Source organism: Lissotriton vulgaris, chromosome 1_1 (genome assembly GCF_964263255.1).
Source record: "Lissotriton vulgaris chromosome 1_1, aLisVul1.2, whole genome shotgun sequence".
NCBI lineage: Eukaryota > Metazoa > Chordata > Amphibia > Caudata > Salamandridae > Lissotriton > Lissotriton vulgaris.
The window spans coordinates 748,184,066-748,210,586 of NC_141685.1; positions in this window are offsets into that span (position 1 = coordinate 748,184,066).

Sequence of the window (26,521 nt, forward strand, 5' to 3'; positions counted from 1 at the left end):
TATTTTCGAACCAGACAATATCATAAGAATTCCGAACATTTTCCAACATAAGTGTCTGCTGTAAGGCTGCTAGCTTTTCTATAAAATCCTCTGATTTCCAAGTTGTAAGGCGTCTTGGGTAATCAACGTGGACCTGTAGCACAGTGTCTCTTTGTCTTTTCTTTGTACCATATACTTCTGTCTTCAGGGGGTAGTGATCACTTCCTTCCACATTTACCACCTCAAAGCGCTTAATTAGATCAAAGTTCCAGGCATGTGCAAACACATAGTCTATTGGGCAGAGTTTCTGGCCTGACTTGAAGGTGCGCTTTGCTGGTCTATCTGTGTCCTATCTGCCATTCACACAGACCAATCCCAAGGCGTCAAGCATTTGACCTAGAGACACATCATATACTGACATAACTCCCCTTGGAAATAAGGCTTTCCTAATTGTATGTGAAATCAACAATTCCTTGCACCATTAGTAGGTCCTACATGGGTTTAGCCTGTGGTTGAAATCACCCATCACAAACAATACATCTTTTTGATAATTATTAGCTAGATTTAACAAATCCTCATTTAATTTTCCCATTTCAACCTTATAATTGTTCTCTTCCACCCCTCTGGATGTATACATTTACAATAACTATGTCTTCAAAATGATGGTCTGAGTTCGATAACAGTACTCTAAATTCTATCGCCCATTTGCATTTTACATCTAAAAGTACCACCTTCCTGGCAATCTTAGATGAAACCAGCGTCAGTTGCCCTCCTGAGGGTCTACCAAAGCGATTCTTTTTTGCAACCTTCTTCTGATGGGCAAACTCCTCAATTACTAGGGTTTCATCGCACAGCCAGGTCTCCTGCAAACAAATAATCTTGTTGCTGTCAATTGCCTTTTAGAAGCTATCCTGATTCGCTATTCTATTATAATCATTTATATTCCAGGAAAGTATGGTTAGGCTGTGCGACGACCCAGGATCCTAATCTATCTCACTTAGGCATCCGTCTCCCTCATATGCTGGGGATGCTAGGACTCTATATCTGTTTCCTGCTAGGAATCCTTCATTGTCTCTCTCACTTTCCCTATCTCTTATGGTGATTTCAAGATCATCCTTTTTAACCTGCCTTCGACCCAGCCCTGCATGGTTTATAAGGAATGATCTTTCATCCTTATTATAAACTTGCAATTCTATCCTTTATACTAGTCTGATCCCTTCCTTATAAAGCTCATGTTCTGTTTTTATTATTGTAGTCTTTACTAGTCTAGAGTAAAGTAAAACCTTGGTTACATCTGTCCCCTTACAATTTAAGGGAAAGCTAACATCTCTAAGACCCTCTCTGCCGATATTCCATAAGCTTTCACAATTAGATAAGGAGGAAAGCAGCTGTGATCGGTTTAAAGGAACTCATTTCCTCACTTTTTTCCTCTCTTTACCCCTGCCGATCAGCTCCAAGAATACCAACAGGTCCTTATTACATTTTGTCTCTGCGTCATGGGGGCCCCCATTTGATCTTGTACTTGCTTCTACCTTGATGAAGTAGCTCCTTGCCTTTCTCCATATGGCCTCTAATGATTCTTGTGCCTACTTGCGTTGGGCCTTTTTTCTTTCTTTCCTCGCCTTCTGTGTTACTAACGGATGTTCCTTCTCCTAAATCATTTACCTTTAATGGGGCTAACCTTACCTCCTTTCTTACGAGCACTTGTTCTTCTTCTCTTACTTCCTTCCATAACCCCTGCTGTAATGGAGCCTGGCCCTTTCTAGAGTTCCTCTCCCAACTCTTTTGGAGTGGGATACGCTGCTTATAACTCCTCCTTTCGCCCCTGTTTTTTTATGATCATTGGGTGCTGAGAAATAAATACACTATGCCGTTCGTTCTGTAGTGGGGCTTCCAGCACTGCGCCTTCCTGCCGAGGCCTATCCCCCTCTTGGTAGGCCTCACCAACTGGTCTAACTATGAAGGGCATAAGCTTCCTGATTTGTTTCAGCTCCCGTATCATGATATCGAACTGATCTCTTTGGGTTTTTAAAACCTCGTTATTCATTACTGCTACCTCTAGCAACCCTTGCAAAGATTTTTGTAGAATTAACATAGCGTCCAGCATAGAGACGCTAGAGGTACCTGTTACATCCAAATTAAACAAAGAGGGTCCTGAAATATCGTTCAATTTGCCCTGGGAATTTTCTGCATCCACCTTTTTATCCATATATCCTTTTATACGATGGATATTACTCTGTCCCTCACCGTCTGTTTCCGATTCCTCGATTTGTCCCTCAATCACTATGTCTTGAATACTCAGAGAGGTAGAGAATCTAGGAGATGAGGACAGCCTTGGGTCCAGAAAGAGTCCGGAAAGGTTAAATTGACTTTGATTTGGTTAGGCTCGCTCCTGGGGTGCCAGGTTGGCTGGAGTTAACAGATTCTCTCTTGTGCTCGGTTCTTTTACTTTCATACCCTTTCCTTTAAAATGTTTCCCCTCAAAATCTTTAATTGAGTTTGTAACCTAGGCTCCGCCCTTACCCTCCCCCCCCCCCCCCCCCCCAGCCTACTTTGCTGCTGCGGAGTTGTGGCTGGGGGTTGGTTTTCCCTCTGTAATTCTTTTTTTACATCGGGTGGTGTAGCCATGAGCGTCTTTTACATTTCCTTTCTCTTTCAAAGACATGGATATCCTCTTTGCCCATGTTGCTAAAATCGGCCTTTTTATGTATTTTTTGGCCTGTCCGTGCTTTTGCTTTGCTAAGTGTCATCACCTTTTGGGTCCTTTTGCACTTTTCCTGCTTTGTTACAGGTGAACCCCTATAGTACCCTTCTTCTTCTTTCCATTTAAGGCTTCCACCGAAGGCTTCCGAAGCAACTGCTGTTTGAGTCACCTTGCCTGGGACCTTCTCCAAAACAATTTGTCGATCTGCCCCAACCCCCCTGCCCCTGCACTTACCTCTGTTCCACCGCTGCACGCTACTGTCTCCCACCTCAACTTCTGCTCTGCTGCCCCTCCACAACCCAGTCAATTAGCAGCTGGGATTTTCCTCCACCATGCATCTAAAGTTTAGATGAGGCATACGTGTACATGAGTGTTTTAAAGAATGTAACCCACAGTAACAATTCTTGTACATTCACTGGAAAACGAAAATAGCATATTTTCTGAGAGAAAACTTTCAAAGATTTACATTTTCTTATTTTTAATTTCTTTTTTAACACTAACAAAGCGGCATAATACAGGCGAACAGAGTGTACTGCATGAGTTCTTAACAGCATTTATAGTTCAACTGAGTGATAGTAAGTACAATTGAGTGTGGCAAATCGAGGACAATCTACCCCTCCCGGATGTGCAATTGCCCAAGGGGAGCTGTATTACTTAACCTTTCATAGTGATCACCTCGTCCAGTTATATGATTATACCAAAATGTTCTGCAGGGTAGGTTTGCAGAGGGGAAACAGTTTAAACAACGTGGGCAGTGCTACGCGTGCCTTTCCAATGCAAGCACAGCCAGGCTTGCTTTAACCATGCATTTGCCTTGGCCACGCATATGCGTGGTTAAGGCAATGCGCGGCCTAGATGTTGAGATAGCAAGGCCAGGAACAGGAAGGTTTGAAAGAGGACGCAGTGAGGTATGTGGTGCTAGGGTCAGATTTTGGGGGATGGGGTAGATTTTATTGATTGCAGTAGTTTTTAGGGCTCAGGGTTAGGGCTGGGTGCAGGGTTGCTTTTAGGGCTCAAGGAGGGGCCAGTGTCGTTTTTTGGGCATGGGGGTGAGTGTAGTTTTTAGGGCCCGGGGTTGGGTTCGTTTTTAGGACTCAGGGTGGGGTCATGGTAGTTTTTAGGGCTCGGGGGGTTGGGTTACATTTTTAGGGCTCAGGGTGGGGTCGCTGTAGTTTTTAGTGCTCAAGGGGGTCAGGGTAGTTGTTAGGGATAAGAGCAGGTGGCATAGGGTGTGATATTTATCACACATCCCTATACCAGATACGCCTTTACCATTTCTTGGTAAAGGCATGAGTGGTAAAGACTTGCTTGATAAAGGAATTTCGTTGTTCAAACACATTGGTAGTTTAGGCAGCGTAGTAAAGGCATGTGTGGTTTAGCCTTGTGTGCCTCTGTCATACAACCTTTGTAGAGGGATCCCTATATCAAGAGGTGGGGCGCACTCTTCAGAAGCTCTCCATAAATATCAGAGTGTTCGCTGTAGGTAGTCATGTCGCTCAGTCAACCTGCATAGTTAGGTGCAGCCTTCTTTTGCCAGCGCATAGTTATTCAACTTCTGCATAGTAATGAAGCAATAGCCATAAATTTGCGGAACAGGTTGGAAATATCCCAGTAGCGTAAGTATTGAGAATAGTGGTAACTGCAATAATTTCCTGTTCCACCTCCAATGTTTTCTTCCAGTAGGCCTGAATTGTGGGGCAGGCCCAAACCTTGAGCAAGATGTCCAGATCTGGAGCACTGCAGCTCCAGCAGTAAGCAGCGTTTGTTAGTCTAGAGCAAAATAAGCATAAACTGCAGTGTGTCAGGCTCTATGAATACATTTGAGGTGACTCTTTCTGAATGTACCATTTGGGAAACCTCTCTGATCTGCTGGAAACAATACAATAACTGTGAGGCTGTAATCTTATACCCCAAGTCATGGTCCCATGTGCCCTTCATAGTCAGATTATTGTGAGCTTGTGTGCTTGCTTAATGAGTAGTTTTATGTATATGTGATCAGAGGACAAGCTGTACTGGAGTTCGTGGCAACCAGAGTGAACAATGCCCACTCTGCAGGTACATTGGGCACCCTAGGGTAGATTACTTTTATAGTGTACTGCAGGTCTTGGTAAATAATCGTGTCCAGCAATTTGCCTGGGATTCCACGAATGAAGCTTGTGCCTGATAAAAAGATCCCTAAGAGAATATGTCCCCAGAGGCTTCAGGTCCCCCCTCCTCGAGTTTTTGATTAGCCCAGGTTCAGAGGTCAAGGATAATCTGGGGAAATGGGCAATGTGGAGAGTACAGCGCCTGAATGTTTGATATTGGCGCTAGCCAGGACCAACCCCATCTAGTATATTCTACTGTATGGATCTCTGTGGTTGGGCGGCAGAGTTTAGAGAGCATGGCTGTGCGCAACTGGTCAAGGCCAGAAAGTCTCACTTCTAGAAGCAGATAGATGGGTGTGAATATTGAACCTGTGCTGCCAGACAGCGTCATTCCAAGTGTAGTGTGGCAAATCCTCACTATTGTGGAGCATCTCTAGTTTGTATGATGCAATCCAGGGTGGCGTATCCCGCCCAAGCCAATCAAGCCCCAGAGAGCTCAACTGATCGAAGAAAGCTCTATTCAGAAGCATTGGGATGTTGTGGAACAGGTAGTGTAATTTGGGGTAGCGTGGCATTTTCATGTCTGCCACCTGTTCCGCCATGATTAGTTGCAGTTTAATCCAGTTGTCTGCTAATTTACTGAGGCTGGTCATGCATTTCCCATATTTTTCTTTGATGCAGGTCCGTAGTTCCCAATGATACTGGATGTCTAAGTATCGAATAGGGTCTGTCAGCCACTTCGGGGGTACAGGGGAACCGAGTCTGTGTGGCTCTTGTTAGTGGCATCCACATCAATTTAGACCAATTTATATTAAGGTCATATCATTTGCCATATTCCGCTATTTCGTCAATGACAGAGCCTAGATCATAGATGTTTTTTTATTTTTTACAATAAGCATGATGTAATCAGTGTACATTGATAAGAAGATTTTACTGGATCTAAACTGGACACCTATGGGATGATGGATTCTAGTTGTGTGCTAGTAAAGGGGTCCACTGCCAAGGCAAAAAGGTTAGGCGATAGTGAACAGCCCTGGGCAGAATGCCACTTTTGATCCATCTTTAAGAAAACCGATGTGCCTAAATGTCTTGTTATAAAAGCCCACTGTATAGCTCACTGCAGTTTTGCTTTTAGTATCGAATCACAAAGTGGCAGTAGAAGTGACACAGAGACAAAATATCAATTTCTGCTGGATTTTTCAGAAAGCCTGTTTGCACGCATGTCACCACATATTTGGCTTTTTTTCAAATCATTGTAAAAGCTGTTTTAGTTCAAGCCTTTCTTTTTTCACTGTCACATTGTGACATTCATGATAACAGGGTGCTTTTTTTTTTAGCTTAATTCAGTTTCTATTGGGTACCCATGTACGAAAGATGCGCTATTGCAAACGAGTTGTTTTACTGTTTAAAACATGGGAAAAAGGGTGGAAATAAAAGAAAGATATGACAGAAACAGAGCCTAAGAATTAATGGCACTGTTTGTTTAAGCTGTATGTACAATACAGTCTGATTGCAAACACAAAAAAATCATAGTGCAAGTTAGATCAGTGTATGGTGCTACTTGCCACGTTCATCTGCCGTTTACCAAATGGACTTCTTCATCGCCATCAACAAAAGCCCAATGGAAATACAAATGGGACAATATAACTATCATTAAAATGCCTCAGCCTTGAAAACCCATCCCAGTCATGAAAGGCACGTTCAAGTACATTTCTGAGGAGGTCTGATCCAAAGCCCCCTCTTTCAGGATAAATTAATCTCATTATACTTTTTCAATTATTGATGATGGGAGGAGGCACATGTATCAAAGAGTTGGGTTGCCCTTGCATCACGCAAGGGGGTGCAAGGGCGATGCAACATCTAAGTTAGATTAATCGAGCCAATCAAGACCACCTATAATTTCTTTGATAAATATAGAGTAACGCAATGCAGCGCAATTCGCTGCAATGCACTACTCTGCCCCAGGGAAGTGTTCTCTGGGTGGACCGAGGGTGTTCCCACGCATCCACCCATGGATTTTGATGCATTCCCAGATTTTCAAATTCGTAACAGACCTGGGAATACGTCAAAAATATATACACTTCCCCAGGTGAGACGTAACCAGGATAAATATCTTTATTTCTCCTTGTTTTTTCCTCTTTTTATGTGTGCTGCATTCTGCCGTCCAAATTAAAAGTTTCAAATGCCTCCGAGGATTATTTTTGTGCAGTAAGGTGCCCCTACCTGCACAAAAACAATACTGCTTACAACGCAGGCACCCTTGGTCAAGGGTGCCTGCATTGGTAGTAGGCAACGCAATGTGCGCCAGCGCAAGTACAAAAGACAGGAATGCGCTGTATAATGTTAAACACAGCACATTCCTCTCCTTTCACCTATCACACAGAGCAGTGCAGCAAGGTGGCTTATGCACTGCGTGACTTCTTGATAAACGTGCCGAGATATCTAACCAACTAAAGCCGTCTCCAGCCAGACCCTGAAAGGGGCGGTACTTTGCGAGGAATAGCTCTGGGTGTGGACTGGAAGACAAGACAAAAGATGAAAATCTTTTTAACATAAATCAAAGCTGACATTTTTGTGTCACAGGAATGCCTGTCAGCTCTGCCTCCTCTGTCTGGATTCCTCAGTAATCACAGCTCACCTCACCCTGCTTTATCATTACAATGCTACTGCTCAGCAGCTTACGCCGGGACCAGTACCACACCCCATGTTTTTTTCGGTGGTGCCCATTAGCGTGGAGAACAAAGTACAGCGCAATGCATGTTTGCAACATTTCACCTTTTGCAACATTTCACCCAGAAGCAGAAGGATTTCACCATGCTGGTTCAGTGAGATCAAGCTGGTACAGTTACAATGCACATATTAAAAATGTATTCTAAATATCAATGCTTACTGCACTACTGTAATTTTTAGGCACTTTAAACAATAGGCGCTAATATTACCCAATGTGATAGTACCCAGTTTACCAACCTCAAAACAAGGTTGCTTAGCTGGGGTTCAAACTTGTGACAAGTGGACCACCATATACTGCAGCAGTAATTATGAAACTCAATTTGTCAATCAGGGGATATAGGGATAACTTTACTGACCCCAGTGGCATAACGCAAAATGAGAGGACCTTCGCAGAATGGGATGAAGAGCCTCTGAGTTGCCCATAACTCACAGACATTCATTGGCCTTGGGCTGAATGGGGCCCCCAGAAGGGTTGGAAGACCCTTGTAGGGTTGGTGGCCCCCTGCGTTACATGAGCCTGCATTACAACTCTGACTGACTTTAGCTTATCGTGCAGCTGGCATCAGAAAAGGTCTGGTTGCTAGTTCCTGCAATGAGAGCCCCTAGAGTTGATTCCTAACTGATGTGGAGGTTTATCAAAGAATCTGTGGTATTTTGAGGGATTTTAAAGCAAGAGAGGTGTCTTTCTTTATGATGATTCTATGTAGATGAACTGCAAACTTATTACACAGGCATTCTCATGACCTTGATTGGGATTCTATAATACCAAGAAGTGCAAACAGCTGTACCATACAGCTTCAGTAGTAAAGATACTTTGGCCTCATTTTTATTTGAGAGGCAAAGGTTTTACTTCTTCGGGCGATGGAGTAAAGTACTCCATTGCCCTGGCAGAGTCCCCACCTGATACATTTTGAGATGTCGGCCGGCCCAGTGGCCATCCCTAGCACTGGCAGGAACCACTGTCACTGTGGTTCCTGTCAAAGCATTGTAAGTTTGACAGAGAGCAGTGTCAACAGGACGGAGTCGCATGGCAAACTGCAATGTTTCTATTTTATTTTACAAAAACAAAAACCCAAAGTGGTATTTTGCTTTAGAAAATGAGAAAAACAATGCGCCCTTACCATGGTAGTTTTTTTTTCAATGGCAAAGCAGTTTTTTATGCAGTATTCACTGCTGCTTACCACTAGGTTTTTATCTGGCATTGATGGACAGCCAAACCTCCAATGGCCTTTACTCTGTTGGGCAATTGGAGGTTTATGTCAATGGTGGAGACAGAGTTGTTGTCCGTTAACATAGTAAAGGTCTGCCCGACACTAAATAAGGTGGGCGGATGTTCAGTTGGGCCGCGAGGGTACTCCGTTGCCACTGCCACAGAGTACCCTCTCCACCAAACTCTAAAACTGCTTTGAGTCATAGGGTGCCAACCCCAGGGTCAGACAAAGACAGAAAATAGGCAAGGCCACCAAAATAAAAGTGACCCTCATTAGTGAATCAGATAGATAAAAAAAGGCCCACACTTGCAAATCAGAGCAGCTTTACACTTGCAAAAACACGCTGTATAGGTATCTTGCAAGGTAAGGAAGGCTGCATGCATTTGTGCTTGTGGCAGCAGGGCTTTAAGTGGGCCGGGTCTCAAGGGGTCTGAGCACCGGGAGTTTTTTAAAAGAGGCCTCGAAACGGAGCTCTATCGGGCTCTGTTTTGAGCCCTGGCACAGGCGGTCCGTTTTTTTCCAGACTGCAGAGACAGCAGTTTACTGTCACTGCAGTCCGGAAAAAAGTGCCAAGGCACAAAACAGCCAGATAGAGACCCGTTTCGAGACTAGAACATGGATGTGCGCTGCCCAAACTGCTCACTTCTCACTAGCGGAGAAGTTACGCATGATGTCATGCCAGGTGAGCGTTGTGGGGGAAGGGAAATCCTTTAAAGAATCATTTTCTTTCTGGATTTCCCTTCTCTTTCTGAAAAGCAAGAGCAGCAACATTGTGGTAGGGTCAACAGGGCTTTAATTGGAAGCTTTTTCAATATTATATGTAACAAGATATAGTTGCAGCTTATTTATCTTATGTAACTAATAACCGTTGACAAAGCCAATAGTCCTTACTTGTTGTAGGTATGATCTTACCTATTGTATCAGATATCTGGATGCAATGAAAGAAACAGCAAAATACAAGTTGGGCGGCACACTATACAATTTTTTTTTTAGCGCAAGTGTTTAAAAGCCACGCCCCTATTTAGTGGCCACGCCCCTTTGAGAGACCCCCCATTTTTTCATCCCACATAAAGCCCTGTGTGGCAGGCAATATTTGTTTTAATATAAGAGAAACCAACAGTAAAAAAACGGCCCACCGGACCATAAAACAGGACCACACACAGCCACAACACCAGCCCACACACTGTTCTGTGAGATCCGCCCTCCTAGTACTGCCAGATTGCGCTTTACTCCTCTCGGACTCTGCCCTCTTTATTTATGAAAAGAGGGCAAAGCGGACGGAAGCAGTGAGTGCACCCATATTTCTTCAAGCAAAGCCAAGTCTACAAAGACATCACGACCTGACTCTGTGTGCAACCATAGCCCCACATGAAATCAGCTGCAAACAAGGGTGATATTTCTCCATGTAACATGTAATTTCCATGATTTTACTCAATGTATGCAGCTTGCCCATGGGCTTTGGCCTCACGTTTATTTGTACTGAAGAGTGAACCATGAGTACAAATCCCACACAAGGCAACACTAACTAGTCGTAAAGCCACAGCGGAATGAATAGTGTCATCCCAAAATACTTTTTAGCGCAAGCTCAGCCGGTGACACCATCAACATAGCATTATTTGTAAATAAGGCAATGCACATTGTTTCTCTTTTTATGCCGGGCAGCCAAGCATATTTTCATGGAGGGCTGTGCTGCCTAACTTTAGTAAGTCTGGGTCTTGGCATGTAATTGTATGTGACACGAACTCAGCAGTACACTGTTCAGGCAAACTCTTTCTCATTCAAAAATCTTCCTGGTGACATAAGAGCATTTTCAAAAACTCACCTTAAATTCTTTCTATTCTAGGCTTTATTCCAATCCCCCACTGCCTGTTCTGCTGTCAGCCAACGCTGATGGAGCCTGGGGTTACTCTAGCTGGGTGTGCCAGATTTACTCTTTAAAACCATATGTCTTTGCATTTTTTATGTAGAAGCACTGAATGTAGGAACATACCCGGAGGGTCCCCAGGAAAAACAGAAACACTCCCTTAGCAGTGAAACTGACCCCACCCTGCTAGCCCACTGAAACACCCAGTAACCAGTCCAGCCCTGACTGTCTGTCTGTCCAATTCACAATCAGGCCATGAGTGTTTTCGTGGTCAAGTTTATCCTTGTGGGAAGAGGGGTCCTAGGTATGGGGGGGGGGGTCCTCTCTTCTATATGAAGCTGATGGTGATCCCTTTGGTATTTTGGGGGCACCACAGGTACCACCGTGTTCTTTGCATGAATTCAGTCAGCCGCTGAGACATGCAGTTCTTGGCAATCTGTGGCATCATAAGGGGAAAGTGCAAAGGAGCTGTGGAGAATGATTTTAGGCAGGCACTGGGCCAAGCCCATGCCACATGTTTCTTCAGACTGAATCCTCACATCCTAAGTCCAGTCCAAGTTTTTACTGGCAAGAATCACAGGAAGTGCTAGTAATAAGTGAGCAAGACCAAGGCAAGATGGAAGTCATCCATTGCTTCCTGTTTGCTCATTTCAATTCAGGTCATGCCCCCATTAACAGTATGTAAGCAGATGCGTTGCGGCATTCAATGTTTGCTTTATAGCTTTGCTTGTTACTGTTGGCGTGTTGCTCGCCCCGAATACTCAACTACATACTGGGTCCTTGTTAAACTGCTCTTCAGTTCCTGTGTACTCTTGGCCTGTTTGATCTTCAGAGGTTATTTCTGGTTCTCCGTTTTTTCCTGATGAGGTTGCTGAGTTTTTCCAGTCTGTTTCTATTTTTCACCTTGCCCTCCAAGTCATTGTGGAGCCACTGTTGAGCCTGCAGAGGAACACGCAGTGCTTAATTTGTAACAAGGTGGCCACTGACAATTCTTATTACCCGTACTTATCTCAGGACAGTCAACCACACATGGTGGCGCTGTCTGGCCATTGTTACTGGCATTTTGCAGCACTCGCACGGTAGTAGTGAGTGGTGAAAGCTGCAAGTGCATCCTAAGCCATACCTTGGTCCCTGGCAATTATTTTTTTCCAGCAATAGGATTGTTACCCTAGAAATCTACAAGATGTGGCATAATGGCTTAATACCTGGCATCTTGTGTAACTATCATAATGCGTAATGCAGGTATTTACACAAGATTCATTTGCCATAAACAAAATTCTGCCCAGGTGTTGCCAAAAAGAAGCTGTGCTAAAAGGTAGAATTACCGGAATTTACCTGCTATAATTGCCTTTCTCCAGTGCTTACTTTGAGCTTGAGATTTCCAGTGCTCGGCACTGGAACTTAATTGTCAACACCAGCACTTATGACAGTCTGCAGTGTTTTTTTCTAAATTAGAGATTAACACAACAACAGTTGTTTATTATTTCAATGAACATTAAAACTGACTACTATCTGCTACTAAAGCCATTGTTGTAGCTTTCGGGCCTGGAATAGCATAAATGTCAAACTTGTAGGGTGTGTTGATTAGTAGTTGTGTTGATTCTGTCATTGGCAGCACGTAGAGGGACAATGAGTGGTGCAAATTGCAGCGGCCTCTTGACACATTAACCACTGCCATTTTTCACTTTCGCCCACTAGCACTTAGATTTTCCAACAGACACCCAGGCTTTAAGAAAGTAGCCATAAACCTTGAAAACTAATTATAAAAAGAAAGCAGTGCAAAGGTGGTGAAGTGGCACGGAGTGGCACAGAACAGAGTGGCATTGAGTGACATATAGCAGAGTGGCGTAGAGAGGAGTGGTGTAGGATGGCATTGTGTGGGGTGGAGTTGAGTGGAGCAAGCATAGAGTGGCATAAGATAGAGTGGTGTGGAGTGTGTAGAATGATGTAGAGTGGAATATAGAATAGGACGGCATAAAGTAGAATTCCTTAGAGTGGGATGACATAGAGTAGTGTGGCATAGAGTGGAGTGATGTAGAGTGCCATGTAGTGGCAATGCGTGGAGTGGAATGGTCTAGAGTGGCATACAGTTGAGTGGCGTAGAGTAGAGTGGAGTGGCGTAGAGGGGAGTGAGAGTGATGTAGAGTGGCAGAGAGTGGAGTGAAGCAGCATAGCATAGATTAGAGTGGTGTAGAGTAGTAAAGTTGTGATTGAAAGTAACTAAAGCTTCAATAAAGAAGGCAGCTATAAGCAACATAAAGAAGAAGCTGTATGCCTATGTTAACAGTAGGATACCACATTGCACTTTCAGGAATAATGCTGAAATGCTTATAACATTTCGAAAAACAAGGGAAAACGAAGATGAGGAAGAGCTCATGTGCTTGGTCCATACTCTAGGAAAGAGCTAACACAAGAACGGAAGGGACGCCTACAGGAGCTAAGCAATCAAAAGTTTGCAAATAAGAGTGACAACGAAACAACTAATGGCATGCTGTGGTTGGGTTGTAACCTTGAATACTGAACCGCAAACAATACTGAACCGTAAACAATACATTCTCAGTACAGCGCATGTGCTGTTTAGGAGAGACCAAAAAAGGTTGCAGCATGGCACCATGAGGAGATTACCTTGTCAAGAGTTGAATAGCTTTTTTATGCATCTTTTCTCCACAATAGAACTCAAAGATTCAAGGTCAATCAATCTCTCTCTAACCCTTCCTTAGTCAACCTTGGGGTTTCACAAGGGTTCACACTCTCTCCAACTCTTTTCAACTTGTTCATGGAGCCTTTTACTAAAATATCACATGTCTACCCAACTGTACCTGAAAGCCTCCCTCCCATTGTGATATCAGTTCCCTTAACAACACCCTACTGAAAGCCCAACACTGGCTGACTCTAAATCATCTCAAACTCAATGCTCTGAAAATGGAATTCCTTTTAATCGCCACACCTAATCATTAATCTGTCATCAGTGAATGGATGAATCAGCTAACAGCTCTTAACTGCATACCATACATCATTGAATCCACCAGGTCTGTGGGCATAATGCTCAACATGAGCCTGAACATGCCACAAAATTTTACTCACTAAGGAAAAAAAAAATTTCTCCCCCTCAATGACTTCAAATCCGCGTTGCAATATCTGGTGATCTCCATGTTGTACTATGGAAGTGCAACCCTCTGTGGACTCCTGAGATCGAAGATGGCTCCACTCAGAACCTCTCTTAACTCTGCTGCTGGACGCATCACTGGCTCAAAAAGATACCACCATATCACACTGGAGCTGAAATACCTAAATTGTCTCCCTTATGAAGCAAGGATACAAATAAAAATTTCTTGCATGACTCATAAAGCCTTACATTATAACACCCCACTATGCCTCACACAAAACCTTGCCCTATCTGGTGGCTCAAGATCCTCCAGAAGTGCCAGCACCCTTCTGCTGAAAACTCAGAAATTCAGAAAAACGAAAACTTATGATCGAGCTTTCTCAGGTATTGCCCCAAGAATCTGGAACTCCCTTCCTCAGGAAATCTTAATGATCCCCATAACCGTTAATTTAAAAAAGGAAGTTAAAGTGCTTCTGATAAATAAATCATTGCCCTAGAATTCCCTTGCCTTATACGTGCTCAAAAACTCGCCCCCTCTCTGTTTTTACCTGGCTTTTTATTGTATTTGATTGAGGCCCCCCCTTTACCTCTTTGTAACATGCTTTGGTTACTATTGTTCCCTTTTTTTCCATGCCTGCTCTAAACTATATTTTGCTTAGACTGTTTATGATTATGTATGCCTTGCCGTCATTGAGCTTCTCTACCCTGACACTTCTGCCCACCCTGTTGTTTGTTACATAGGTCTATTCTATTTTTCGTTCACTTGTAAAGCATTCTGATACCCCAATGGGTCTTGTTCGTACTATATAAAACTTTTAAATTAAACAAATAAAATAAATATAGCACCCTGATTGTGCAACAGTGTGACAGTGTTACACAGTGCACCGGCAGACTCGGCCATTAAACACTGCCTGCATGGACATCTTCAGTACTTGTGGACTAATTCATCTCTTTTGTATAAAACCTTCAATAGTTTTCGCAGGCTGGGGCTGCAAATGTAGCATCTTTGCATCCAAACTACATCCAGGGCACCAATTTAAAAGATGCCGGACATGTCGGAGGACTTTTTCTCCATAATGTGGCTCTTGCAGGATAAATTAACATTGATGGAAGGTCCTCAATGCCATAGCTGTCTATTGGGCCTACAATCACGTATGTCATTTCCAAAGGCAGACACGCTGAGAGTGGTACATCTTTGGAGAAAATATAACTAATGTTCCTAAGTTTTCTTCATCCTCATGGGAGACATTTGGGGACTTTTTCTGTCTGGCAGGATCATGACTGATGGTGGGTCTCCTGCAGTAAACACAAGGAGAGGATGGTTGGAGCGCTGAAACTTTTCAGACACTCACCCCCAGTCACAGATCTGGGTTGAATCCATCATCATTCTTTAGCTCACTTTACCACCTCAGTTCAGACTCAAGATATATGCAAATCAGTCTTGACCATGTGCCTCATGGGAACAGTCCAGCCCAAACTGCCAAGCCAGGTCTTCCCTGAACCGGAAACAAGCAACCTGGGACCGGTTTCGGGTTAACACCCCTCATCAGCCAGGTTAGCTTGATTCCAGTGACAAAGTGAGCAAGAGACCCACGTCTGGGCATACCCTGCCAACTACAGTAGCCAGTGGGACCTGCATGAGGGGGGCCACCCTAAATTGGGGGGTCCTCCACCACTGTTAACACCAGTGTTAGAAGGGGCATAGCTTCCATTGGTGCAGCATGTGTCTTGGCACCAGGACACAGAGAGTCCTGAGGATCCCACTCAACCCTGATTACTGCTATATTTTATAATTCAAACAGGAGCCAGGGAGCCCATTTTCTGCCTTGCACTAGGGTCCATGACACCCTGGCTACACTACTGAGTGTCAGGTCCTTACAGTGGTTTCCCTGATAAGGTTTCCTTTGTTAGGATACCGATTTTCCCCAACCGGTAAATGAGGCCGGGGAATGAGAGCAGGCCCTACTACCCTGATAAGTTTTTGATATTAAGTTTGTACCTCAGCTGGACCCCTGTGTATACAAGACATACACACGGAAGATATGCATTATACACATGACGCAATATGGCGACTCAGGCGTAGAGTCACTAAAGGAGCCTAAAATCAGATAATTAGGGGTGGCAGCAATCAAAGCTTAGCCTGTGCATATATTTAACATGCAGCCCAGTAATTTAGGCAAGGATCTCGGTAGCGTTGGAAAGGGTGGAAGGATTATTCGGAGTTGGTTTCGGTGATGAGGGCATTCACACCCTTAATCTTGCTTTGTCTGTAAAGCACGCTTACATCCACCTAAACTCCAAATACTCTGTTTTGCTGGTGACAAATCCCTCAATGTTATTGATGTGCTCCAATGTTACTTCAATATTTACATGATTTATGTTAAAGAAAGTGCAGTTTTAAAGATGTGAAGATCTTGTGGTTTGAAAATTAATATGTATTGGCTAATAGATAATATATTTTCTTTTGGACTATGTGTGACAAATAACTTTTTTGGGATAAAAAAAGAGCAGACCGTGTATGATTTATCCTACAGGCATTATAGATAATCATACATTTTTATATTAAATCATATCAAACTTTCAAACACAATGTCATCGCCGTATTAGAAATTGTAATATACAGTGGTCTCTCCAAATTCTTTGGAGGTGATATATTGCACACACTACAGGAGTAACATCATGATTGAGGGTGCATTTTTGTACTTTCATGATTCTCCTTTATATTGAGATTATTTAAAGGACAGCCTATGGTGGTTCCACATCTGAAATGCTCTACCTAAGCTTGGGCAGGTTAGCTTTTGCAGAAGAATTCCATTTCTTCAATTTGACACCCTTGGGCTTGAAAACTTTGAATAAGTTAAAGCACTGGAGGGAAAACATCACCCTCTCCCCAGCAATCCGTATCGCTAACTGACTGGCATAGGCTTTGGAGAAGCTTTGGACCTATCACCGGGCTATTCGGAGCATCTCAAGGGCACATTTGAGTAGAATCAAGCAGCAACTCTCATATGGATAGGAGAGTCCCTCATTGTGATGAACAAATATTTCTAATTTCTTTTCCTGGTTTTGTGAAACCAAAACCAGGGAAATAAAAGAAATCCTGAAACTGAGGTTTTGTACCCTGCTGTTATTGATTCCAGACAATGAGCCATCTCCACCAACTATCAATCAGGAAGTCTAAATGGCTTTCAGCTTTAAGGATATTCGTGCAATATTCACCAAACTTTGTCAGCACTTCCATACACATGCCTGCAAGTAGATTCGATTCTAATAATCTCTTCCCTATCCGCCATTACAAGTCTTGGCTCAGTATTTCTTGCTCACCGAGCCTGCTGGGTCAACACCTCCTTTTCTCAGGCAAAGCCCTTCATCCTGGCGCCCTGGAGATGGAGAGCAGTCTTCTGTATTTAATACCTGTATATTGGTGCTGTGAAGTCATTTGAACTCCCTTTGCTTAGATTTTTTATCTGATCCCTGGCTTTAATATTTTCAATTAAAGTGGCATTATTTCTTCCTTAAATATGCAACTGCTTTTGATTTACTCGTAGCCTTAAAGAAGACCTGTGAGACACAAGCCACACTGGGCGAAACATGTCAGTTACATGCAGACCTTGAAAACTTTGTCTGGTCTGATTTATAAACTAAACTCCCGGGCAACACAAAGGACAGACAACAGAGACTTTAAAGTGCTTTTGGCTTATAAGCAGAATGCATATTTGTAGGAAATCCCCGGGTGTTAAATACCTGACTCAGCAGAAGCAGTCACCAACACCAAATAATACAAAAGGAATGAACCCTTAAGCAGTACTTGCTACTGAGAAGACCCTGACAGATTCCGGGGATACTTCCAATGAACCTAGGCGGCCCTAGGGCCTGATTTAATGTCACAAACGTGATGGATGTCCAGTCTAACTTGCTGCAAGGGTGTCTGATCCTATTGCATTTGTAATAAGGCGGACGGTATATCTGTCACTTTATGACAGAGTAACCTGCAGGCCACATTATAAATCAGGCCCCAGGACAGGGCTTACCCGCAAGTCCTTAATGAATTAAAAAAAATGAATGACATACTTCCGGTGGAAAATGCTTATCCTAGTAGCTAAAAATATTAGTGTACAGTAATAAACATGTTAATAAAGGGGGCTGTGCCTGGAATCTTGTGGCATTATGTGGATATGGGGTGACCCTGCGCTTCACGAAGGGTCTGATTTTCATATTATTTAACAACAGCTCAGACCTGATCGTATTTTTGATGCCAGCCTTATTTTGTATAAAGGCAAAATATGTGGCATTGAGTTGGTCCCTAGTGGTGAATTTAGCACTGGCAGGGTTATTTTCTCCAGACAGAATCTAGTGGGTGATTTTCCCCAGTGGGCTGTTCGGTTCCCTTTCTCCAACGATCAGGTTCTTACTACTGATTTAGGCTGTCAGATTACTGCCTTTTCTGGAATTAAAGACGCAGAATCCATCAACACATGCCCTCATGTATCGGTGCCAGTATTTGGCATTGCCTATTTACTCTTTCTTAAGGTGTGTAACACAGACCCAGCTGTGCCTGGGGTATACGGGGTCCCACTCTTTAGAGGACCCCCTTTCAGTCCAAGGTCTATGAATATAGGTGAGATGTGGGAAACTGAGTGCCCCTCATCACACTCTTCAGGTGGTTCCATCATTTGTGTTATACCACTGCCTCTCTCCCCACACTGTAACTGTCCTGGCAGAAGCAGGGAGGCAGTGCCAACTGTAAAGACTTCTACCAGGTGATACATGTTTATCTTGTACAGGCTTGCAAGGCACAGAGCCAACATTAGTACACTTGCCACCACCAGCACTTCTAGATATACTGGTTTGAGGACGTGATAAATATATGTCTGGGTGTCTGAACAAGGGACAGTTTGAAGTATATGGTGTAAAAGACACTCAAGGTAATTGATGGCCTCAACTTTGTAATGACAACATGGGCCTCAAGTTTCATCCACGTGTGTGTATAACATTACTCAATTTAGTATCCAGGCTTTAAGAGGGGTGTTTCATCTACAAACGTTTGAGTGAGATTCACTATGCAAAAGTGAGGCCTCCAAATCTGGAAAACTGGATTCTTCCAAATAAAATGGATTTATTTGCCATGTATTGAGGGTTTTATATGCTGCATTAATGACCCATTAGCAACAGAGCCTTTTGCATAGACCAAAGTATAGGAAGTGCATAGAGCAAATCACAAGCAATAATGTGAAAAGCAGAGTCAAGTTCTAAATATATTAGAATCAAAAGATCAACAATACTAGATTAAACACGTTTTACACATATGTATAGGGTTACATGAAACAGCAAGCTCATGGTGCAAAAAGATGTGCAGTACAGTATAGTAAAACAGACAAACTCAACGTAAACAGGAGAACCAAACCATCTTTAGTGCTAATCCATGAGTTTGTAAAGTAAGAAATAACAGAGGAACAATTATACAAGTCAAAAAGAAAAAAAAATACAAGAATTTTACCGAAAAAGGCAAACTTCACGCTTGGAAGACATATAGGGACAGATGTTTCATATGGTTTTACCCTTTCTGTGTCTATGGGAAAATGTGTTCACATGGCCCATAGATAGAAGATGGTGGGAATGAATTGAAAATTCAGAAGGAACTGCTGAAACTCTTTTGAATGCAGGTAAGGAGGTAATAACGTGGATAGCTGGCCAAATGGAAATCCGGACAATGAGCCCACACCAAGAGGACAACTGGTTCCAGGTATATTTTTACTGAAAATATGTTTCGACTAGGAGATTGTCAGAACTGTGCATTTGACGAGAACGCCTTAAGATCTGTGTTCTAGCCAGATAGTGTGAGTTATTAGAGTACAAACGTTTGTGTACTAAACATGGAAGTTCATATGCAGGTTAATCCTCAATAGGTAGCCAGTTCAAGAAGTGCAGGACAGATTGATACATTTATGATGGTCGGTCCTGTAGAGATGATGAGCTGCTACCTGCATGATATCTTTAATAGGACCAAGTGAATTGAGAAAGGACTTTAAGATCCCGTTCAGGTAGAGAAGATTTGAACCCTGGAAAATTCTAAGTTGATGGCTGGCATTTCTGGTAGTACTACAAATGAGTTTCTGAACATTAAAGTGATTATTAGGGAGAACACTTTTCAATACTTGTGTGAGAACTATCCAGCATATCAGTGGATCATCCCAGTTTTGAATTGGGGTAGAAGAGGAGTTTGCAGGCTCAAACAGATCCTTGAGGAACTGCTTTTGATACAGCAACAGAGTTAGACAAAGAATGGTCCATTCATTCAAAGTATTTATCTAGACAGGATTTAAGCCACTCCAATGCCTTGACAGCTATACCAATATGGTATTTTTAATCATGAATGAGCGTCTCATAGTTAATGGTGTTGAGTTCGACAATCTACCAAGGAAAATAAGTAAGCGGCTACGTCTCAGAAAATACAGTTGAATGTAATAAAGTCGACTTTTAAAATGTTGACTACATTAAATTGTTGTATCCTTCATTATTACCCATGATAATTCCGAAAGTGTAGAGTTCTAAAAATAATTTTTATCACATGCATTCTTTAATGTATCTAACTTAACCCTAATAACTCCTTAGTACACCTTCAGGCTTCCTATCCGTGAACCGTAAAAAAAATCTGACTAATCCTTAACGCTATCCTACCCTGAACCCAAAATCCCCTACCTACCACTTAACCCCTTCGCTGCGCCTGTCGGCCTACGACCCTCACGAGCACTACCTCCGTAGTGTTGCGCAGGTCCGTTGGCCGACGCGGCATCGCCCACTTAATCAAACCGCCGTACCGCGGCAGAATCTGCGCCGCGGTTAAAGATACCAATTCCTGAATTCCACCAATTTCTTACTACCTCTTAATGCAACCCTTCCATGAACCCTAAAAGCCTCTCACTATCCCTTTATGTAACTTTTCCTGAATCCTAAAAGAACTTTACTAACTCTCCTCCCTACCCTCCCTAAATCCTAACAAGCCCTTTCTACTCCCTAATTCTACCCTTCCTATAACCATAAAAACCTCTTCACTACCCTTTAAAGCTACCCTTCTCTGAACCCTAAAAAGCCCTTACTACTTGTTTATGCTCCCTTTCCCTGAAACCTAAAACCCTTTACTATCCAGCAACTCTACCCTTGCCTGAATCCTCACAACCCCTTATGACCAGCTTGCACTACTCATCCCTGAACCCTGCAAATCCAATTATTTCCCTTAAGGCTACCACTCCTTCAACTATACAACCCATTACCAACCCTTGAAGCTGCCCTTTGCTGAATCCTAAAAGCCCTTTTACCAGTCCCCTGCCCACTTCCTCTCCTCACAGTAAATGTTCCGCTACTTTAGCAGGAGGGTTCACCCTTGCCCCTGCAGCCAGCGCATTTAACTTTGGCTTTTAGGGCACAACAATTTAAAAAAAATTGTAGACACAATTTTTTTGTTCTATTTTTTTTAATACGCACTATTTTTGACGTGACCTTTTCAGACCACATTTTTCCCCTCTATATTCTTCCTAGAAACCATAAACAGAGTAGGTCAGGCAGGCCTTAACATTCAAAGCAATCGAATGAACAGGTGAGCTCTCAAGGTATGTGTTGTAGTGTCTCCTTGACAACAAGGCTCCGGACCGCACCAGAGGAATGTTTGATGTTCTAACTATATATCCATGAGTCCCAGTGGAAAGGAAGTGATGACTCAAATGTTGAAAATCTTGTTGAGAAATGTTATAATCTAATGAGCTGTAGGTAGTTGCAAAAGGTAGTAGTAAGAGCTAAGGGGCTGAGTAGGATGGCAGGCAAACCTTAGTCCGCCCGCCATCCCAGTGGGAAGGGGACCAGCCGCCAGACATGGGGCGGTCCTGCAGCCCTGATTAGGACCGCATCATGCATATTTGACATTGCGGCGGGTGCAGCGTACAACAGCACCCGCGCAATGCTAAAATGGCATGTTGTGCATTTGCATGCACAAGGTGGCAGGCACCGCGCGGTGCCTGCCACCTTGTGCTTGCAAATGGAGGGTGGTACCATGGGTACTCCCCAAGTGCACCACCCACATCACCCAACCACCCCCGTACCCCACAACAGGCCCCCAAAGAACATCGCTGCCAGCTGTTCCATGACGGCAAAGCCGCCATGGAAAGGCCTTCACAACACACCATCCTAACATGGCTGGCGGTGCCTGCTAGGCACCGCCACCATATTAAGGGCCCATTTCCGCCCTGCCAGCAATCGGTACGATTGCCGACCGGCGGAAAAGCGGCTGACGTACTTTGCGTCTGCCACGTAACTCCCCGACATTGTAGTATGGCGGGGGTTTCACTCGTTACGTTGTCGTGGTGGTCTCCACCGCCGGATCGGCGGTGGTGAATGTCACAACATCATAATGAGTCCCCTAAGTGAGCAATCTCATTCGAACATACCAGAAATGTTTAAAAAGGAGCAAAAAGAAAATAATTAAAATGTGGAATATGAAAAACTACTGCTAAATGTGCAGACTGCAAAAAAGTAGGGAAATATGGGTAATTTGTAAGCATTGTGTTTCAGTTTTTTGCTAGGCAGTAGGCTCCCCAACTCTTTATTGTCCCAAGGATGCAGTCAGCTCCCTCCTTGGCAGGCCATCGTTGGAATAGGGAAGAAATGTTCTTGTACATTCATGACCCATAGCCCTGCATAGATTAGAGGCCTCCTCTGACCCTATGTGGCTGGACAGTACAGCTGAATAAAAACTAATATATTGGGTGAACTCTCCGACATTTGTTGAGTTGAGTGCTAGGGAAAAGGGTGGCGAAAATAGAAACCTTGGAACTATTTCTGTCACGTCTTACATCAGAAATCATCAATCATGGAGGTTTTGTAGAATAGTTTGAGAATGGGTAGAAGGAATTTTTTTAATATTTATTATTTATGCATTTTTATAAAGCGAAAACTTTACCCGAAGGTGTTAGAGCGCTGTACAATAGAACAAGTTACGTTACATGAGAGAAATGTTACAAAATAGAACGTACAAAAATAGCAAGACACAGAATCGAACACAGCAGGCAAGAGGAACACAATATCAAACACAGCAAGCAAGGAATGGAAAAAAAAAAAAAAATATTACAAATTTACAATGACTAATGGACTCACTGGCGGGGTCTGAGAATGAAGGAATTAGTTCTGAAAGTGTTTTTGGAATAGAGGAGATTTGAGATCCGCTTTGAAGTTCCTGATGGAGGAGGTGACACAGAGCGATGAAGGAAGCGAGTTCCAGATTCTCACTGCATTACCTGAGAACGATTGAGCCATCCATTTTTCCCTTTTGAAGGAGGAGGGCTCAAGCAGAAACTCTTCAGCATTCCGAAAAGGTCTCAAGCCTCCAGACAATTTCAGTTTATTCGGCAGATAGCGAGGGGAGGAAGAGTGCAAGGCTTTGTGGGTGATGCAAGCCGTTTTGTAAATAGCGCTAGCCTCGTTGGGAAGCCATCGGAGAGAAGACAGGATAGGAGTGATGTGGTCACTTCATTTGGACCCTGAAATGAAGCGAGCTGCTGAATGGAGGATGGATTTGAGGGGTGAGAGGTGATATTTGGGAATGCCAGTCAGAAGAGAATTACAATAATCCAGTCTATAGACAACTAGCGATTGGACCAAGGTTTTTAGGTCTTTCTATGGGAAGAACCAACGAATCCCCCACAGAAGGCGCAGCTGATAATGTGCATTCTTGGCAATGGAGTTGATGTGTGAGATTAGGTTGAGTCTTTTGTCAAGTGACACCTAGGGATTTAGCGCAGTCGACAATGATGGGTTTACTGTTGAGTAGATTCAGCTGATCCATTCAGGATTGAACAGGAGGCGGGGAGAGAGAGGTAGATAGGAGGAGGAATTCAGTTTTGGAGGGATTGAGTATGAGTTGGTGAACTAACATCCAGTTGTAAATAGAGTTGAGAGTAGAGTTGAGTAGTGAGAGATCTTGTGAGGAAGACACCTTGAGGTAGATTTGGGTATCATCCACATAGAGATCGTAGAGGATTCCAGATTTGCTTAGGAGGTTCCCTAATGGTTCCAGATATAGCTTAAATAGAGTGGGTGCAAGGATAGAACCTTGAGGGGCTCCTTAACCAACCACAAGTGGAGACAAGAGACTGTTCACAATCTTGATCATTTGGGATCTGTCTGAGAGGAATGAGGCAAACCATTTAAGCACTGTGCCTTCCACGCCCCTTCCCTGTTGAAGAGTGTTAAGGAGGGTATTGTGATTAACAGTGTCAAAGGCTGCAGAGAGGTCAAGAACAATCAGCAGGCAGGATTCCCCCGAATTGAGTATATGCAGCGCATCATCGATCACTTGCAGCAGGGCTGTTTCAGATCTGAAATTTTGAATAAAGCCATACTGGAACACGTCAAGGAGATTATTGTCCATAATGTGTTGGGAAAGTTGTTTTGCAACACATTTTTCTGTGATCTTTGAAAGAAAAGGTAGATAGTTGATGGGGCAGAAATTATTGAGGTTGTTTGCACCTGCGAAGGTTTTTTTATAAGGGGATAACCTTTCCTGTTTTGAGGACAGCTTGGAGGGATCCTTGACTGAGGAAGAGATTAACTAGCCTGGTCCAATAAGAGAGAGTACTGGTATAGAAGTAAATGGCAATGCCACTAGGTATGGGGTCAGCAGAATAGTTAAAGGGTTTGGTTTCGAGGATACATTTGAGGAGGTCATCTACCGAGATGGTGGCAAAGTTCTGCCAAGTGACTAAAGATTTTCGCTCCTCAATGGGGGTGGGGTGGGTGACCTAATCCACCAGTGATTTGACCTTTTCATCAAAGAATATAGCAAATTCAGTTGCTTTCTTTGAAGCATCCTCTGGTTTGATGGTTTGGGGAGAACAGATTGGGTTTTTGATGAGGTTGAAACGTTTTTTAGGTCTGTTTTTAGCTGAGTCGAGGAGGGATCTGAAATGTGATGCTTTTTCTTGGAAGATGTGCTTGTGGTATTTGGATCTTTCTGAACGTAAAAGAGAGAGATTGGAGATGGATGGAGATTGTCTCCAATGTTTGTCCAAGATTCTAAGGTTTTTCCTTTCGTCATAGAGAGCTTTATTGAACCAAGGTGCTGAAGGGGGTGGGTCTTTTCCATTTGCTTTGGAGTGGAGCGACCTTGTCGATTTCAGCTGCAAGGATTGAGAGGCAATGGGGGGGGGGTGAGATCATTGACATCTGCGTAAGTGTAAACTGTATCTTGTAACTAGCAGCATGGCCCGCTGATGTCCTCACCTGCCTTCTATGGAGAGTGTATCTAGCCCGGTGATGTGCAATATAGGTTTACAGTGGGTGAACCTTTGCAAACGTTTCATCATCTGTCCATAAAATAAATTTAATAACAATGAATGTAAATGGGAACCATTCATTTACATGGCCAATATTTATCTTGAACCTCTGCTGTGGACCAGTCCTCAATGAACATCGCTGAGCGCTGCTGGTCTAGTCTGATCCACCCACCCATGTCATCGTTCAGGAAAAACCCTCACTGTCCTCTTCCTCTTTCATGTGTCTATTGGTTGGCCGGCTAGAGGCCAGTGTTCAACCTTACAACCACTATGGTTAGGTTACATTTACATAGATAAAGGTCATTTGTACCGCTCAATATCATGCCCTAGCGGTGACACTATATTCATATGTGTTGCATTTCCATGACCTGTATAGTGCTTCTTCTGACCAGCTGTTGTGAGAAACATCTGCATTCTGTCCACAGCACAGGGCTCCTGGGACTCTGGCCTGTGGGGCCATGAAGACAGCACAGGCCTCTTCTCCAGGGTAGCAATGGGGACCAAACCAAGCCCTGCCATTTTTGTTTAAACTGAGTGAGTGGACTGAGAGGGCCAACACAATGGCGTAACTCACAATGGCGGGCCCCTCTGCAGAATGGGGTGAAGAGCTCCTTATAGATAATTGCTGGTCTTCGGCTAAATAGGCGGCCATTTGAAGAGATTGGGCCTCCCTGGAGAGTTAGGGCCCCCTGTGCCGCAGGGGCTGCAGGGGCCTGAGTTACGCCCCTCGCCTAACCTGATCCAGGTGGTTTGGTTGAATTCTCCCAAAGAAAGCTTTAATGAAAATGGGTCTAAACAGTGCAAACTACAGCACATTTTTTGGTCTGACCTAGAGACATCTCTAGTTATATATCACGAGCCTCATGTGCACAAAATATATATTATATATATACATAGAAGCATAGAAGGGCTTTAAGTCAGCTCACTTCCTCCTTTGGTCTGTTCCAATATAATTCCCAATTTGGTACCAGGGTTCAGGGTCCTGGCACAGTCATGTAAGTCCTTTCACTTCTAGGACATAATGGATCAAAGATCGTGCCACAGTTGTAGAGTCTGTCACCATGTGGAACCTTGAACCCACTATGGCCTCAGGCACTATGCACTGGATCCGGCCTCTGGGACCACTGGTGTGCAGAAGTGGCAGCTGACTGGCAAAGGTATTCTGAACCTCTCATTGGTATCAAGCACTGTGCTCAGAGGGCTGGCACAGAAATACATTTCATTTTTGGTGTTCATATTGCACACTGTACCCCGTGGGAAAAGGGGGCTCTTTGCAACCTTGCTAAATAGTGGGCAAACTTGGAAATTACTATTGTATAACAGTGATCATTAAACAAATAGTAAGTAAGTAATATTTATTTTGCAGATTAATTAAACTCATTGCAATTTTACATAAAACATCTGAGTAAGAAAACATTTACAAGCAAAAAAAAAATCCTACTTAACATTTCATTACTTTACAAAAATATGGTCGTCTCAAAGGAGTGATAGTCCATCAAGTGCTCTGTGGATTTCGTCA